General features: G+C 43.2%; 1 protein-coding gene across 1 annotated transcript in view; it reads left to right on the forward strand.

Annotated features, from left to right (window-relative positions):
- Positions 1 to 15529, forward strand: part of LOC139746251 (ankyrin repeat domain-containing protein 49-like) — a 36759-nt gene that overhangs the window by 17589 nt on the left and 3641 nt on the right. The window lies entirely within an intron of this gene.

The raw sequence follows: 15529 nt of genomic DNA on the forward strand, positions 1-15529 counted from the left end.
GTGTATGTACATGAGTATGGGGGGGGGTTGGGCCATTTCTTTCGTCTGTTTCCCTGCGCTACCTCGCAAACGCGGGAGACAGCGACAAAGTATAAAAAAAAAAAAAAAATATATATATATATATATATATATATATATATTTTTGCTTTGTCGCTGTCTCCCGCGTTTGCGAGGTAGCGCAAGGAAACAGACGAAAGAAATGGCCCAACCCACCCCCATACGCATGTATATACATACGTCCACACATGCAAATATACATACCTACACAGCTTTCCATGGTTTACCCCAGACGCTTCACATGCCCTGATTCAATCCACTGACAGCACGTCAACCCCGGTATACCACATCGATCCAATTCACTCTATTCCTTGCCCTCCTTTCACCCTCCTGCATGTTCAGGCCCCGATCACACAAAATCTTTTTCACTCCATCTTTCCACCTCCAATTTGGTCTCCCACTTCTCGTTCCCTCCACCTCCGACACATATATCCTCTTGGTCAATCTTTCCTCACTCATTCTCTCCATGTGCCCAAACCATTTCAAAACACCCTCTTCTGCTCTCTCAACCACGCTCTTTTTATTTCCACACATCTCTCTTACCCTTACGTTACTTACTCGATCAAACCACCTCACACCACACATTGTCCTCAAACGTCTCATTTCCAGCACATCCATCCTCCTGCACACAACTCTATCCATAGCCCATGCCTCGCAACCATACAACATTGTTGGAACCACTATTCCTTCAAACATACCCATTTTTGCTTTTGGAGATAATGTTTTCGACTTCCACACATTCTTCAAGGCTACCAGGATTTTTGCCACCTCCCCCACCCTATGATTCAATTCCGCTTCCATGGTTCCATCCGCTGCCAGATCCACTCCCAGATATCTAAAACACTTTACTTCCTCCAGTTTTTCTCCATTCAAACTTACCTCCCAATTGACTTGACCCTCAACCCTACTGTACCTAATAACCTTGCTCTTATTCACATTTACTCTTAACTTTCTTCTTTCACACACTTTACCAAACTCAGTCACCAGCTTCTGCAGTTTCTCACATGAATCAGCCACCAGTGCTGTATCATCAGCGAACAAAAACTGACTCACTTCCCAAGCTCTCTCATCCACAACAGACTTCATACTTGCCCCTCTTTCCAAAACTCTTTCATTCACCTCCCTAACAACCCCATCCATAAACAAATTAAACAACCATGGAGACATAACATATATATATATATATATATATATATATATATATATATATATATATATATATATATATATATATATATATGTGTGTGTGTGTGTGAGGAAGTACCAGGAGAGACTGAGTACAGAATGGAAAAAGGTGAGAACAATGGAAGTAAGGGGAGTGGGGGAGGAATGGGATGTATTTAGGGAATCAGTGATAGATTGCGCAAAAGATGCTTGTGGCATGAGAAGAGTGGGAGGTGGGTTGATTAGAAAGGGTAGTGAGTGGTGGGATGAAGAAGTAAGAGTATTAGTGAAAGAGAAGAGAGAGGCATTTGGACGATTTTTGCAGGGAAAAAATGCAATTGAGTGGGAGATGTATAAAAGAAAGAGACAGGAGGTCAAGAGAAAGGTGCAAGAGGTGAAAAAAAGGGCAAATGAGAGTTGGGGTGAGAGAGTATCATTAAATTTTAGGGAGAATAAAAAGATGTTCTGGAAGAAGGTAAATAAAGTGCGTAAGACAAGGGAGCAAATGGGAACTTCAGTGAAGGGCGCAAATGGGGAGGTGATAACAAGTAGTGGTGATGTGAGAAGGAGATGGAGTGAGTATTTTGAAGGTTTGTTGAATGTGTTTGATGATAGAGTGGCAGATATAGGGTGTTTTGGTCGAGGTGGTGTGCAAAGTGAGAGGGTTAGGGAAAATGATTTGGTAAACAGAGAAGAGGTAGTGAAAGCCTTGCGGAAGATGAAAGCCGGCAAGGCAGCAGGTTTGGATGGTATTGCAGTGGAATTTATTAAAAAAGGGGGTGACTGTATTGTTGACTGGTTGGTAAGGTTATTTAATGTATGTATGACTCATGGTGAGGTGCCTGAGGATTGGCGGAATGCGTGCATAGTGCCATTGTACAAAGGCAAAGGGGATAAGAGTGAGTGCTCAAATTACAGAGGTATAAGCTTGTTGAGTATTCCTGGTAAATTATATTGGAGGGTATTGATTGAGAGGGTGAAGGCATGTACAGAGCATCAGATTGGGGAAGAGCAGTGTGGTTTCAGAAGCGGTAGAGGATGTGTGGATCAGGTGTTTGCTTTGAAGAATGTATGTGAGAAATACTTAGAAAAGCAAATGGATTTGTATGTAGCATTTATGGATCTGGAGAAGGCATATGATAGAGTTGATAGAGATGCTCTGTGGAAGGTATTAAGAATATATGGTGTGGGAGGCAAGTTGTTAGAAGCAGTGAAAAGTTTTTATCGAGGATGTAAGGCATGTGTACGTGTAGGAAGAGAGGAAAGTGATTGGTTCTCAGTGAATGTAGGTTTGCGGCAGGGGTGTGTGATGTCTCCATGGTTGTTTAATTTGTTTATGGATGGGGTTGTTAGGGAGGTAAATGCAAGAGTTTTGGAAAGAGGGGCAAGTATGAAGTCTGTTGGGGATGAGAGAGCTTGGGAAGTGAGTCAGTTGTTGTTCGCTGATAATACAGCGCTGGTGGCTGATTCATGTGAGAAACTGCAGAAGCTGGTGACTGAGTTTGGTAAAGTGTGTGGAAGAAGAAAGTTAAGAGTAAATGTGAATAAGAGCAAGGTTATTAGGTACAGTAGGGTTGAGGGTCAAGTCAATTGGGAAGTGAGTTTGAATGGAGAAAAACTGGAGGAAGTAAAGTGTTTTAGATATCTGGGAGTGCATCTGGCAGCGGATGGAACCATGGAAGCGGAAGTGGATCATAGGGTGGGGGAGGGGGCGAAATTTCTGGGAGCCTTGAAGAATGTGTGGAAGTCGAGAACATTATCTAGGAAAGCAAAAATGGGTATGTTTGAAGGAATAGTGGTTCCAACAATGTTGTATGGTTGCGAGGCGTGGGCTATGGATAGAGTTGTGCGCAGGAGGATGGATGTGCTGGAAATGAGATGTTTGAGGACAATGTGTGGTGTGAGGTGGTTTGATCGAGTGAGTAACGTAAGGGTAAGAGAGATGTGTGGAAATAAAAAGAGCGTGGTTGAGAGAGGAGAAGAGGGTGTTTTGAAGTGGTTTGGGCACATGGAGAGAATGAGTGAGGAAAGATTGACCAAGAGGATATATGTGTCGGAGGTGGAGGGAACGAGGAGAAGAGGGAGACCAAATTGGAGGTGGAAAGATGGAGTGAAAAAGATTTTGTGTGATCGGGGCCTGAACATGCAGGAGGGTGAAAGGAGGGCAAGGAATAGAGTGAATTGGAGCGATGTGGTATACCGGGGTTGACGTGCTGTCAGTGGATTGAATCAAGGCATGTGAAGCGTCTGGGGTAAACCATGGAAAGCTGTGTAGGTATGTATATTTGCGTGTGTGGACATATGTATATACATGTGTATGGGGGGGGTTGGGCCATTTCTTTCGTCTGTTTCCTTGCGCTACCTCGCAAACGCGGGAGACAGCGACAAAGTATAATAAATAAAAAAAAATATATATATATATACATATATTTTTTTTTTTTTCAAACTATTCGCCATTTCCCGCGTTAGCGAGGTAGCGTTAAGAGCAGAGGACTGGGCCATTGAGGGAATATCCTCACCTGGCCCCCTTCTCTGTTCCTTCTTTTGGAAAATTAAAAAAAATTGAGAGGGGAAGGTTTCCAGCCCCCCCGCTCCCTCCCCTTTTAGTCGCCTTCTACGACACACAGGGAATACGTGGGAAGTATTCTTACTCCCCTATCCCCAGGGAAAATATACATATATATATATATATATATATATATTTTTTTTTTTTGCTTTGTCGCTGTCTCCCGCGTTTGCGAGGTACTGCAAGGAAACAGACGAAAGAAATGGCCCAACCCACCCCCATACACATGTATATACATACGTCCACACACGCAAATATACATACCTACACAGCTTTCCATGGTTTACCCCAGATGCTTCACATGCCCTGATTCAATCCACTGACAGCACGTCAACCCCGGTATACCACATCGCTCCAATTCACTCTATTCCTTGCCCTCCTTTGACCCTCCTGCATGTTCAGGCCCCGATCACACAAAATCGTTTTCACTCCATCTTTCCACCTCCAATTTGGTCTCCCTCTTCTCCTCATTCCCACCACCTCCGACACATATATCCTCTTGGCCAATCTTTCCTCACTCATTCTCTCCATGTGCCCAAACCATTTCAAAACACCCTCTTCTGCTCTCTCAACAACGCTCTTTTTATTTCCACACATCTCTCTTACCCTTACGTTACTTACTCGATCAAACCACCTCACACCACACATTGTCCTCAAACATCTCATTTCCAGCACATCCATCCTCCTGCGCACCACCCTATCCATAGCCCACGCCTCGCAACCATACAACATTGTTGGAACCACTATTCCTTCAAACATACCCATTTTTGCTTTCCGAGATAATGTTCTCGACTTCCACACATTCTTCAAGGCTCCCAGAATTTTCGACCCCTCCCCCACCATATGATCCACTTCCGCTTCCATGGTTCCATCCGCTGCCAGATCCACTCCCAGATATCTAAAACACTTCACTTCCTCCAGTTTTTCTCCATTCAAACTTACCTCCCAATTGACTTGACCCTCAACCCTACTGTACCTAATAACCATGCTCTTATTCACATTTACTCTTAACTTTCTTCTTTCACACACTTTACCAAACTCAGTCACCAGCTTCTGCAGTTTCTCACATGAATCAGCCACCAGCGCTGTATCATCAGCGAACAACAACTGACTCACTTCCCAAGCTCTCTCATCCACAACAGACTTCATACTTGCCCCTCTTTCCAAAACTCTTGCATTCACCTCCCTAACAACCCCATCCATAAACAAATTAAACAACCATGGAGACATCACACACCCCTTCCGCAAACCTACATTCACTGAGAACAAATCACTTTCCTCTCTTCCTACATGTACACATGCCTTATATATATATATATATATATATATATATATATATATATATATATATATATATATATATATATATTTTTTTTTTTTTTTTTTTTTTGCTTTGTCGCTGTCTCCCGCGTTTGCGAGGTAGCGCAAGGAAACAGACGAAAGAAATGGCCCAACCCACCCCCATACACATGCCTTGATTCAATCCACTGACAGCACGTCAACCCTGGTATACCACATCACTCCAATTCACTCTATTCTTTGCCCTCCTTTCACCCTCCTGCATGTTCAGGCCCCGATCACACAAAATCTTTTTCACTCCATCTTTCCACCTCCAATTTGGTCTCCCTCTTCTCCTCGTTCCCTCCACCTCCGACACATATATCCTCTTGGTCAATCTTTCCTCACTCATTCTCTCCATGTGACCAAACCATTTCAAAACACCCTCTTCTGCTCTCTCAACCACTCTCTTTTTATTTCCACACATCTCTCTTACCCTTACGTTACTTACTCGATCAAACCACCTCACACCACACATTGTCCTCAAACATCTCATTTCCAGCACATCCATCCTCCTGCGCACCACTCTATCCATAGTCCACGCCTCGCAACCATACAACATTGTTGGAACCACTATTCCTTCAAACATAGCCATTTTTCCTTTCCGAGATAATGTTCTGGACTTCCACACATTCTTCAAGGCTCCCAGAATTTTCGCCCCCTCCCGCACCCTATGATTCACTTCCACTTCCATGGTTCCATCCGCTGCCAGATCCACTCCCAGATATCTAAAACACTTCACTTCCTCCAGTTTTTCTCCATTCAAACTCACCTCCCAATTGAATTGACCCTCAACCCTACTGTACCTAATAACCTTGCTCTTATTCACATTTACTCTTAACTTTCTTCTTTCACACACTTTACCAAACTCAGTCACCAGCTTCTGCAGTTTCTCACATGAATCAGCCACCAGCGCTGTATCATCAGCGAACAAAAACTGACTCACTTCCCAAACTCTCTCATCCCCAACAGACTGCATACTTGCCCCTCTTTCCAAAACTCTTGCATTCACCTCCCTAACAACCCCATCCATAAACAAACTAAACACCCATGGAGACATCACACACCCCTGCCGCAAACCTACATTCACTGAGAACCAATCACTTTCCTCTTCCTACACGTACACATGCCTTACATCCTCGATAAAAACTTTTCACTGCTTCTAACAACTTGCCTCCCACACCATATATTCTTAATACCTTCCACAGAGCATCTCTATCAACTCTATCATATGCCTTCTCCAGATCCATAAATGCTACATACAAATCCATTTGTTTTTCTAAGTATTTCTCACATACATTTTTCAAAGCAAACACCTGATCCACACATCCTCTATTTTGCTTTGTCGCTGTCTCCCGCGTTTGCGAGGTAGCGCAAGGAAACAGACGAAAGAAATGGCACAACCCACCCCCATACACAATATACACACACACACACACGCCCACACACGTAAATATACATACCTATACATCTCAATGTACACATATATATACACACACAGACACATACGTATATACCCATGCACACAATTCACACTGTCTGCCCCTGTTCATTCCCATCGCCACCTTGCCACACATGGAATACCATCCCCCTCCCCCCTCATGTGTGCAAGGTAGCACTAGGAAAAGACAACAAAGGCCCCATTCGTTCACACTCAGTCTCCAGCTGTCACGCAATAATGCCCGAAACCACAGCTCCCTTTCCACATACAGGCCCCACACAACTTTCCATGGTTTACCCCAGACGCTTCACATGCCCTGATTCAATCCACTGACAGCACGTCAACCCCGGTATACCACATCGATCCAATTCACTCTATTCCTTGCACGCCTTTCACCCTCCTGCATGTTCAGGCCCCGATCACACAATCTTTTTCACTCCATCTTTCCACCTCCAATTTGGTCTCCCACTTCTCCTCGTTCCCTCCACCTCCGACACATATATCCTCTTGGTCAATCTTTCCTCACTCATTCTCTCCATGTGCCCAAACCATTTCAAAACACCCTCTTCTGCTCTCTCAACCACGCTCTTTTTATTTCCACACATCTCTCTTACCCTTACATTACTTACTCGATCAAACCACCTCACACCACACATTGTCCTCAAACATCTCATTTCCAGCACATCCACCCTCCTGCGCACAACTCTATCCATAGCCCATGCCTCGCAACCATACAACATTGTTGGAACCACTATTCCTTCAAACATAGCCATTTTTGCTTTCCGAGATAATGTTCTCGACTTCCACACATTCTTCAAGGTTCCCAGGATTTTTGCCCCTTCCCCCACCCTATGATTCACTTCCGCTTCCATGGTTCCATCCGCTGCCAGATCCACTCCCAGATATCTAAAACACTTTACTTCCTCCAGTTTTTCTCCATTCAAACTAACTCCCAATTGACTTGACCCTCAACCCTACTGTACCTAATAACCTTGCTCTTATTCACATTTACTCTTAACTTTCTTCTTTCACACACTTTACCAAACTCAGTCACCAGCTTCTGCAGTTTCTCACATGAATCAGCCACCAGCGCTGTATCATCAGCGAACAACAACTGACTCACTTCCCAAGCTCTCTCATCCACAACAGACTTCATACTTGCCCCTCTTTCCAAAACTCTTGCATTTACCTCCCTAACAACCCCATCCATAAACAAATTAAACAACCATGGAGACATCACACACCCCTGCCGCAAACCTACATTCACTGAGAACCAATCACTTTCCTCTCTTCCTACACGTACACATGCCTTACATCCTCGATAAAAACTTTTCACTGCTTCTAACAACTTTCCTCCCACACCATATATTCTTAATACCTTCCACAGAGCATCTCTATCAACTCTATCATATGCCTTCTCCAGATCCATAAATGCTACATACAAATCCATTTGCTTTTCTAAGTATTTCTCACATACATTCTTCAAAGCAAACACCTGATCCACACATCCTCTACCACTTCTGAAACCACACTGCTCTTCCCCAATCTGATGCTCTGTACATGCCTTCACCCTCTCAATCAATACCCTCCCATATAATTTACCAGGAATACTCAACAAACTTATACCTCTGTAATTTGAGCACTCACTCTTATCCCCTTTGCCTTTGTACAATGGCACTATGCACGCACTCCGCCAATCCTCAGGCACCTCACCATGAGTCATACATACATTAAATAACCTTACCAACCAGTCAACAATACAGTCACCCCCTTTTTTAATAAATTCCACTGCAATACCATCCAAACCTGCTGCCTTGCCGGCTTTCATCTTCCGCAAAGCTTTCACTACCTCTTCTCTGTTTACCAAATCATTTTCCCTAACCCTCTCACTTTGCACACCACCTCGACCAAAACACCCTATATCTGCCACTCTATCATCAAACACATTCAACAAACCTTCAAAATACTCACTCCATCTCCTTCTCACATCACCACTACTTGTTATCACCTCCCCATTTGCGCCCTTCACTGAAGTTCCCATTTGCTCCCTTGTCTTACGCACTTTATTTACCTCCTTCCAGAACATCTTTTTATTCTCCCTAAAATTTAATGATACTCTCTCACCCCAACTCTCATTTGCCCTTTTTTTCACCTCTTGCACCTTTCTCTTGACCTCCTGTCTCTTTCTTTTATACATCTCCCACTCAATTGCATGGGAACTTCAGTGAAGGGCACAAATGGGGAGGTGATAACAAGTAGTGGTGATGTGAGAAGGAGATGGAGTGAGTATTTTGAAGGTTTGTTGAATGTGTTTGATGATAGAGTGGCAGATATAGGGTGTTTTGGTCGAGGTGGTGTGTAAAGTGAGAGGGTTAGGGAAAATGATTTGGTAAACAGAGAAGAGGTAGTAAAAGCTTTGCGGAAGATGAAAGCCGGCAAGGCAGCAGGTTTGGATGGTATTGCAGTGGAATTTATTAAAAAATGGGGTGACTGTATTGTTGACTGGTTGGTAAGGTTATTTAATGTATGTATGACTCACGGTGAGGTGCCTGAGGATTGGCGGAATGCGTGCATAGTGCCATTGTACAAAGGCAAAGGGGATAAGAGTGAGTGCTCAAATTACAGAGGTATAAGTTTATTGAGTATTCCTGGTAAATTATATGGGAGGGTATTGATTGAGAGGATGAAGGCATGTACAGAGCACCAGATTGGGGAAGAGCAGTGTGGTTTCAGAAGTGGTAGAGGATGTGTGGATCAGGTGTTTGCTTTGAAGAATGTATGTGAGAAATACTTAGAAAAGCAAATGGATTTGTATGTAGCATTTATGGATCTGGAGAAGGCATATGATAGAGTTGATAGAGATGCTATGTGGAAGGTATTTAGAATATATGGTGTGGGAGGCAAGTTGTTAGAAGCAGTGAAAAGTTTTTATCGAGGATGTAAGGCATGTGTACGTGTAGGAAGAGAGGAAAGTGATTGGTTCTCAGTGAATGTAGGTTTGCGGCAGGGGTGTGTGATGTCTCCATGGTTGTTTAATTTGTTTATGGATGGGGTTGTTAGGGAGGTGAATGCAAGAGTTTTGGAAAGAGGGGCAAGTATGAAGTCTGTTGGGGATGAGAGAGCTTGGGAAGTGAGTCAGTTGTTGTTCGCTGATGATACAGCGCTGGTGGCTGATTCATGTGAGAAACTGCAGAAGCTGGTGACTGAGTTTGGTAAAGTGTGTGAAAGAAGAAAGTTAAGAGTAAATGTGAATAAGAGCAAGGTTATTAGGTACAGTAGGGTTGAGGGTCAAGTCAATTGGGAGGTGAGTTTGAATGGAGAAAAACTGGAGGAAGTGAAGTGTTTTAGATATCTGGGAGTGGATCTGGCAGCGGATGGAACCATGGAAGCGGAAGTGGATCATAGGGTGGGGGAGTGGGCGAAAATTCTGGGAGCCTTGAAGAATGTGTGGAAGTCGAGAACATTATCTCGGAAAGCAAAAATGGGTATGTTTGAAGGAATAGTGGTTCCAACAATGTTGTATGGTTGCGAGGCGTGGGCTATGGATAGAGTGGTGCGCAGGAGGATGGATGTGCTGGAAATGAGATGTTTGAGGACAATGTGTGGTGTGAGGTGGTTTGATCGAGTAAGTAACGTAAGGGTAAGAGAGATGTGTGGAAATAAAAAGAGCGTGGTTGAGAGAGCAGAAGAGGGTGTTTTGAAATGGTTTGGGCACATGGAGAGAATGAGTGAGGAAAGATTGACCAAGAGGATATATGTGTCGGAGGTGGAGGGAACGAGGAGAAGAGGGAGACCAAATTGGAGGTGGAAAGATGGAGTGAAGAAGATTTTGTGTGATCGGGGCCTGAACATGCAGGAGGGTGAAAGGAGGGCAAGGAATAGAGTGAATTGGAGTGATGTGGTATACCGGGGTTGACGTGCTGTCAGTGGATTGAATCAGGGCATGTAAAGCGTCTGGGGTAAACCATGGAAAGCTGTGTAGGTATGTATATTTGCGTGTGTGGACGTATGTATATACATGTGTATGGGGGTGTGTTGGGCCATTTCTTTCGTCTGTTTCCTTGCGGTACCTCGCAAACGCGGGAGACAGCGGCAAAAAATATATATATATATATATATATATATATATGGGAAACGGAAGGGTAGAAGGTGACTAGAGGGGACGGGAGCGGGGGGCCAGAAATCCTCCCCTCCTTGTCTTTTAACTTTCTAAGATGGGAAACGGAAGAGGGAGTCACGCGGGGAGTGCTCATCCTCCTCGAAGGCTCAGATTGGGGTGTCTAAATATGTGTGGATGTAACCAAGATGAGAAAAGAGGAGAGATAGGTAGTATGTTTGAGGAAAGGAACCTGGATTTTTTGGCTCTGAGTGAAACAAAGCTCAAGGGTAAAGGGGAAGAGTGGTTTGGGAATGTCTTGTGAGTAAAGTCAGTGGTAAGTGAGAGGACAGGAGCAAGGGAAGGAGTAGCACTACTCCTGAAACGGGAGTTGTGGGAGTATGTGATAGAATGTAAAAAGGTAAATTCTAGATTAATATGGGTAAAACTGAAAGTTGATGGAGAGAGGTGGGTGATTATTGGTGCATATGTACCTGGGCATGAGAAGAAAGATCATGAGAGGCAAGTGTTTTCGGAGCAGCTGAATGAGTGTGTTGGTGGTTTTGATGCACAAGACCGGGTTATAGTGGTGGGTGGTTTGAATGCAAAGGTGAGTAATGTGGCAGTTGAGGGAATAATTGGTATACATGGGGTGTTCAGTGATGTAAATGGAAATGGTGAGGAGCTTGTAGATTTATGTGCTGAGGAGGGACTGGTGATTGGGAATGCCTGGTTTAAAAAGCGAGATATACATGGGTATACGTATGTAATGAGGAGAGATGGCCAGAGAGCGTTATTGGATTACGTGTTAATTGACAGGCATGCGAAAGAGAGACTTTTGGATGTTAATGTGCTGAGAGGTGCAACTGGAGGGTTATCTGATCATTATATTGTGGAGGCGAAGGTGAAGATTTGTATGGGTTTTCAGAAAAGAAGAGAGAATGTTGGGGTGAAGAGGGTGGTGAGAGTAAGTGAGCTTGGGAAGGAGACTTGTGTGAGGAAGTACCAGGAGAGACTTAGTACAGAATGGAAAAAGGTGAGAATAAAAGAGGTAAGGGGAGTGGGGGAGGAATGGGATGTATTTAGGGTAGCATTGATGGCTTGCGCAAAAGATGCTTGTGGCATGAGAAGCGTGGGAGGTGGGCAGATTAGAAAGAGTAGTGAGTGGTGGGATGAAGAAGTAAGATTATTAGTGAAAGAGAAGAGAGAGGCATTTGGACCATTATTAGTGAAAGAGAAGAGAGGCATTTGGATGATTTTTGAGGGAAAAAATGCAAATGAGTGGGAGATGTATAAAAGAAAGAGGCAGGAGGTCAAGAGAAAGGTGCAAGAGATGAAAAAGAGGGCAAATGAGAGTTTGGTTGAGAGAGTGTCATTAAATTTTTGGGAGAGTAAAAAGATGTTCTGGAAGGAGGTGGGTAAAGTGCATAAGACAAGGGAGCAAATGGGAGCTTCAGTGAGGGGGGGCTAATGGGGAGGTGATAGCAAGTAGTGGTGATGTGCGAAGGAGATGGAGTGAGTATTTTGAAGGTTTGTTGAACGTGTTTGATGATAGAGTGTCAGATGTAGGGTGTTTTGGTCGAGGTGGTGTGCGAAGTGAGAGGGTTAGGGAAAATGATTTGGTAAACAGAGAAGAGGTAGTAAAAGCTTTTCGGAAGATGAAAGCTGGCAAGGCAGTGGGTTTGGATGGTATTGCAGTGGAATTTGTTGAAAAAGGGGGTGACTGTATTGTTGACTGGTTGATAAGGTTATTTAATATATGTATGATTCGTGGTGAGGTGCCTGAGGATTGGCGGAATGCTTGCATAGTGCATTGTACAAAGGCAAAGGGGATAAGAGTGAGTGCTCAAATTACAGAGGTATAAGTTTGTTGAGTATTCCTGGGAAATTGTATGGGAGGGTATTGATTGAGAGGGTGAAGGCATGTACAGAGCATCAGATTGGGGAAGAGCAGTGTGGTTTCAGAAGTGGTAGAGGATGTGTGGATCAGGTGTTTTCTTTGAAGAATGTATGTGGGAAATACTTAGAAAAGCAAATGGATTTGTATGTAGCATTTATGGATCTGGAGAAAGCATATGATAGAGCTGATAGAGATGCTCTGTGGAAGGTACTAAGAATATGTGGTGCGGGAGGAAAGTTGTTAGAAGCAGTGAAAAGTTTTTATCGAGGATGTAAGGCATGTGTACATGTAGGAAGAGAGGAAAGTGATTGGTTCTCAGTGTATGTAGGTTTGCGGCAGGGGTGTGTGATGTCTCCATGGTTGTTTAATTTGTTTATGGATGGGGTTGTTAGGAAGGTAGATGCAAGAGTTTTGGAAAGAGGGGCAAGTATGCAGTCTGTTGGGGATGAGAGAGCTTGGGAAGTGAGTCAGTTGTTGTTCGCTGATGATACAGTGCTGGTGGCTGATTCATGTGAGAAACTGCAGAAGCTGGTGACTGAGTTTGGTAAAGTGTGTGAAAGAAGAGAGTCAAGAGTAAATGTGAATAAGAGCAATGTTATTAGGTACAGTAGGGTTGAGGGTCAAGTCAATTGGGAGGTAGGTTTGAATGGGGAAAAAGCTGGAGGAAGTAAAGTGTTTTAGATATCTGGGAGTGGATCTGGCAGCGGATGGAACCATGGAAGCGGAAGTGAATCATAGGGTGGGGGAGGGGGCGAAAATCCTGGGAGCTTTGAAGAATGTTTGGAAGTCGAGAACATTATCTCGGAAAGCAAAAATGGGTATGTTTGAAGGAATAGTGGTTCCAACAATGTTGTATGGTTGCGAGGCGTGGGCTATGGATAGAGTTGTGCGCAGGAGGGTGGATGTGCTGGAAATGAGGTGTTTGAGGACAATATGTGGTGTGAGGTGGTTTGATCGAGTAAGTAATGTAAGGGTAAGAGAGATGTGTGGAAATAAAAAGAGCGTGGTTGAGAGAGCAGAAGAGGGTGTTTTGAAATGGTTTGGGCACATGGAGAGAATGAGTGAGAAAGATTGACCAAGAGGATATATGTGTCGGAGGTGGAGGGAACAAGGAGAAGTGGGAGACCAAATTGGAGGTGGAAAGATGAAGTGAAAAAGATTTTGTGTGATCGGGGCCTGAACATGCAGGAGGGTGAAAGACGTGCAAGGAATAAAGTGAATTGGATCGATGTGGTATACTGGGTTAACGTGCTGTCAATGGATTGAATCAGGGCATGTGAAGCATCTTGGGTAAACCATGGAAAGTTCTGTGGGGCCTGGATGCGGAAAGGGAGCTGTGGTTTCGGGCATTATTGTATGACAGCTAGAGACTGAGTGTGAACGAATGGGGCCTTTGTTGTCTTTTCCTAGCGCTACCTCGCACACATGAGGGGGAGGGGGATGTTATTCCATGTGTGGTGAGGTGGCGATGGGAATGAATAAAGGCAGACAGTGTGAATTGTGTGCATGTGTATATATGTAGGTGTCTGTGTGTGTATATATATGTGTACATTGAGATGTATGGGTATGTATATTTGCGTGTGTGGACGGTTATGTATACACATGTGTATGGAGGTGGGTTGGGCCATTTCTTTCATCTGTTTCCTTGCGCTACCTTGCAAACGCGGGAGACAGCGACAAAGCAAAATAAATCAATAAATATAATACATAAACAGTGCTGTATCCAGATGAGACATATCAGATATAATGTGGAATTACTAATGATGGTGGATTTACATTTAAGAATTGTATTGATGCTTTTAAGATGATAGCTGTAAGGCTGTGGTATGGTTAACTGTTGTAATGATAGTGAAAGAATTCAGGGAATATACATATCAGTGGGTTTACACAGTATAGATGCAGAAAGGAATATGACAGGTTGGGTGCATGATGGTAACTTTTGAATATCCATTTTGTTTGCTTGTAGTTTTCATGTCATTTTGCTGTTTCTTATTCATGTTTGACTTCTGTGCAGGATTATATGCTGAAATACATCTTACAGACTCCTTCACATTTGTGAAACTGCAATTTTTACATTGTGATCCCCATGATCTCTGAATTTACTTTTCAAATATTTGAGACCCTTAAACCACTTGAGTCTCTCACCATTCTGTATATTGTGGTGAATTACTTGTCAAACACATCCACTTCTGTTTGCATTCACTCTCAGCTACAATTTCTTACACACACATTCAATTGATTTTGAATATTCAACGAGTCTTCTGCAGTTTTATCTATTTCCACAATATGATATTCTTTTGAGAAACAACCTATTTGATATTCTTTCTCTTTCACATCTGCTTATATGTATTTTGATGTCCTTTCCCTTCCACTTCAGCTTACTATACTTTCCATACATTCTTGTACAGTTCCACTTATATAGTAGTGCTAAATTGTTAGGGAACATAACACATCTGTCTCACTCCAATTTTAACCCAAAACCATTCTCACATACTTCTGCTTGTCCTCACACATTTAGTTAGCTCTTTCTTTGATAACCTATCTTCAGTTCATAGATTCCATATCCCTACCCCAAAAACCCTTAAAGCAATTCTACAGTTCCTTCTTGTCTGTTTATCATTTGTTTTTCCAAATCCATAAATTTTGTGTACATCGTATTCCTTACAAGCAGTTTCCTTAACTGTTACTCTCTCAGTGAATACTGTTTCTAATCCACTCAGCCGCTCCCATCCCAAAAAATTCACCATGCTCCTTCCTCACTGTGCTACATATTATCTTATTAGTTGCCACTTTTACTGTACTGTTGTACTACCTCTATATTACGTGTAATAGAACTTATCTATGTTATTATGTTTTACATTCTTGTTTGCCATTTCCTCTGTAATGAGGTAGCAGTTACAGGCAAAGAAAGGCCTTCTTTGCCCGTATCCATTCTCTATCTGTTATTTGTAATGCACCAAAACCAGA

The sequence above is a fragment of the Panulirus ornatus genome, chromosome 64 (assembly GCF_036320965.1).
Source record: "Panulirus ornatus isolate Po-2019 chromosome 64, ASM3632096v1, whole genome shotgun sequence".
In the NCBI taxonomy this organism is placed as follows: domain Eukaryota; kingdom Metazoa; phylum Arthropoda; class Malacostraca; order Decapoda; family Palinuridae; genus Panulirus; species Panulirus ornatus.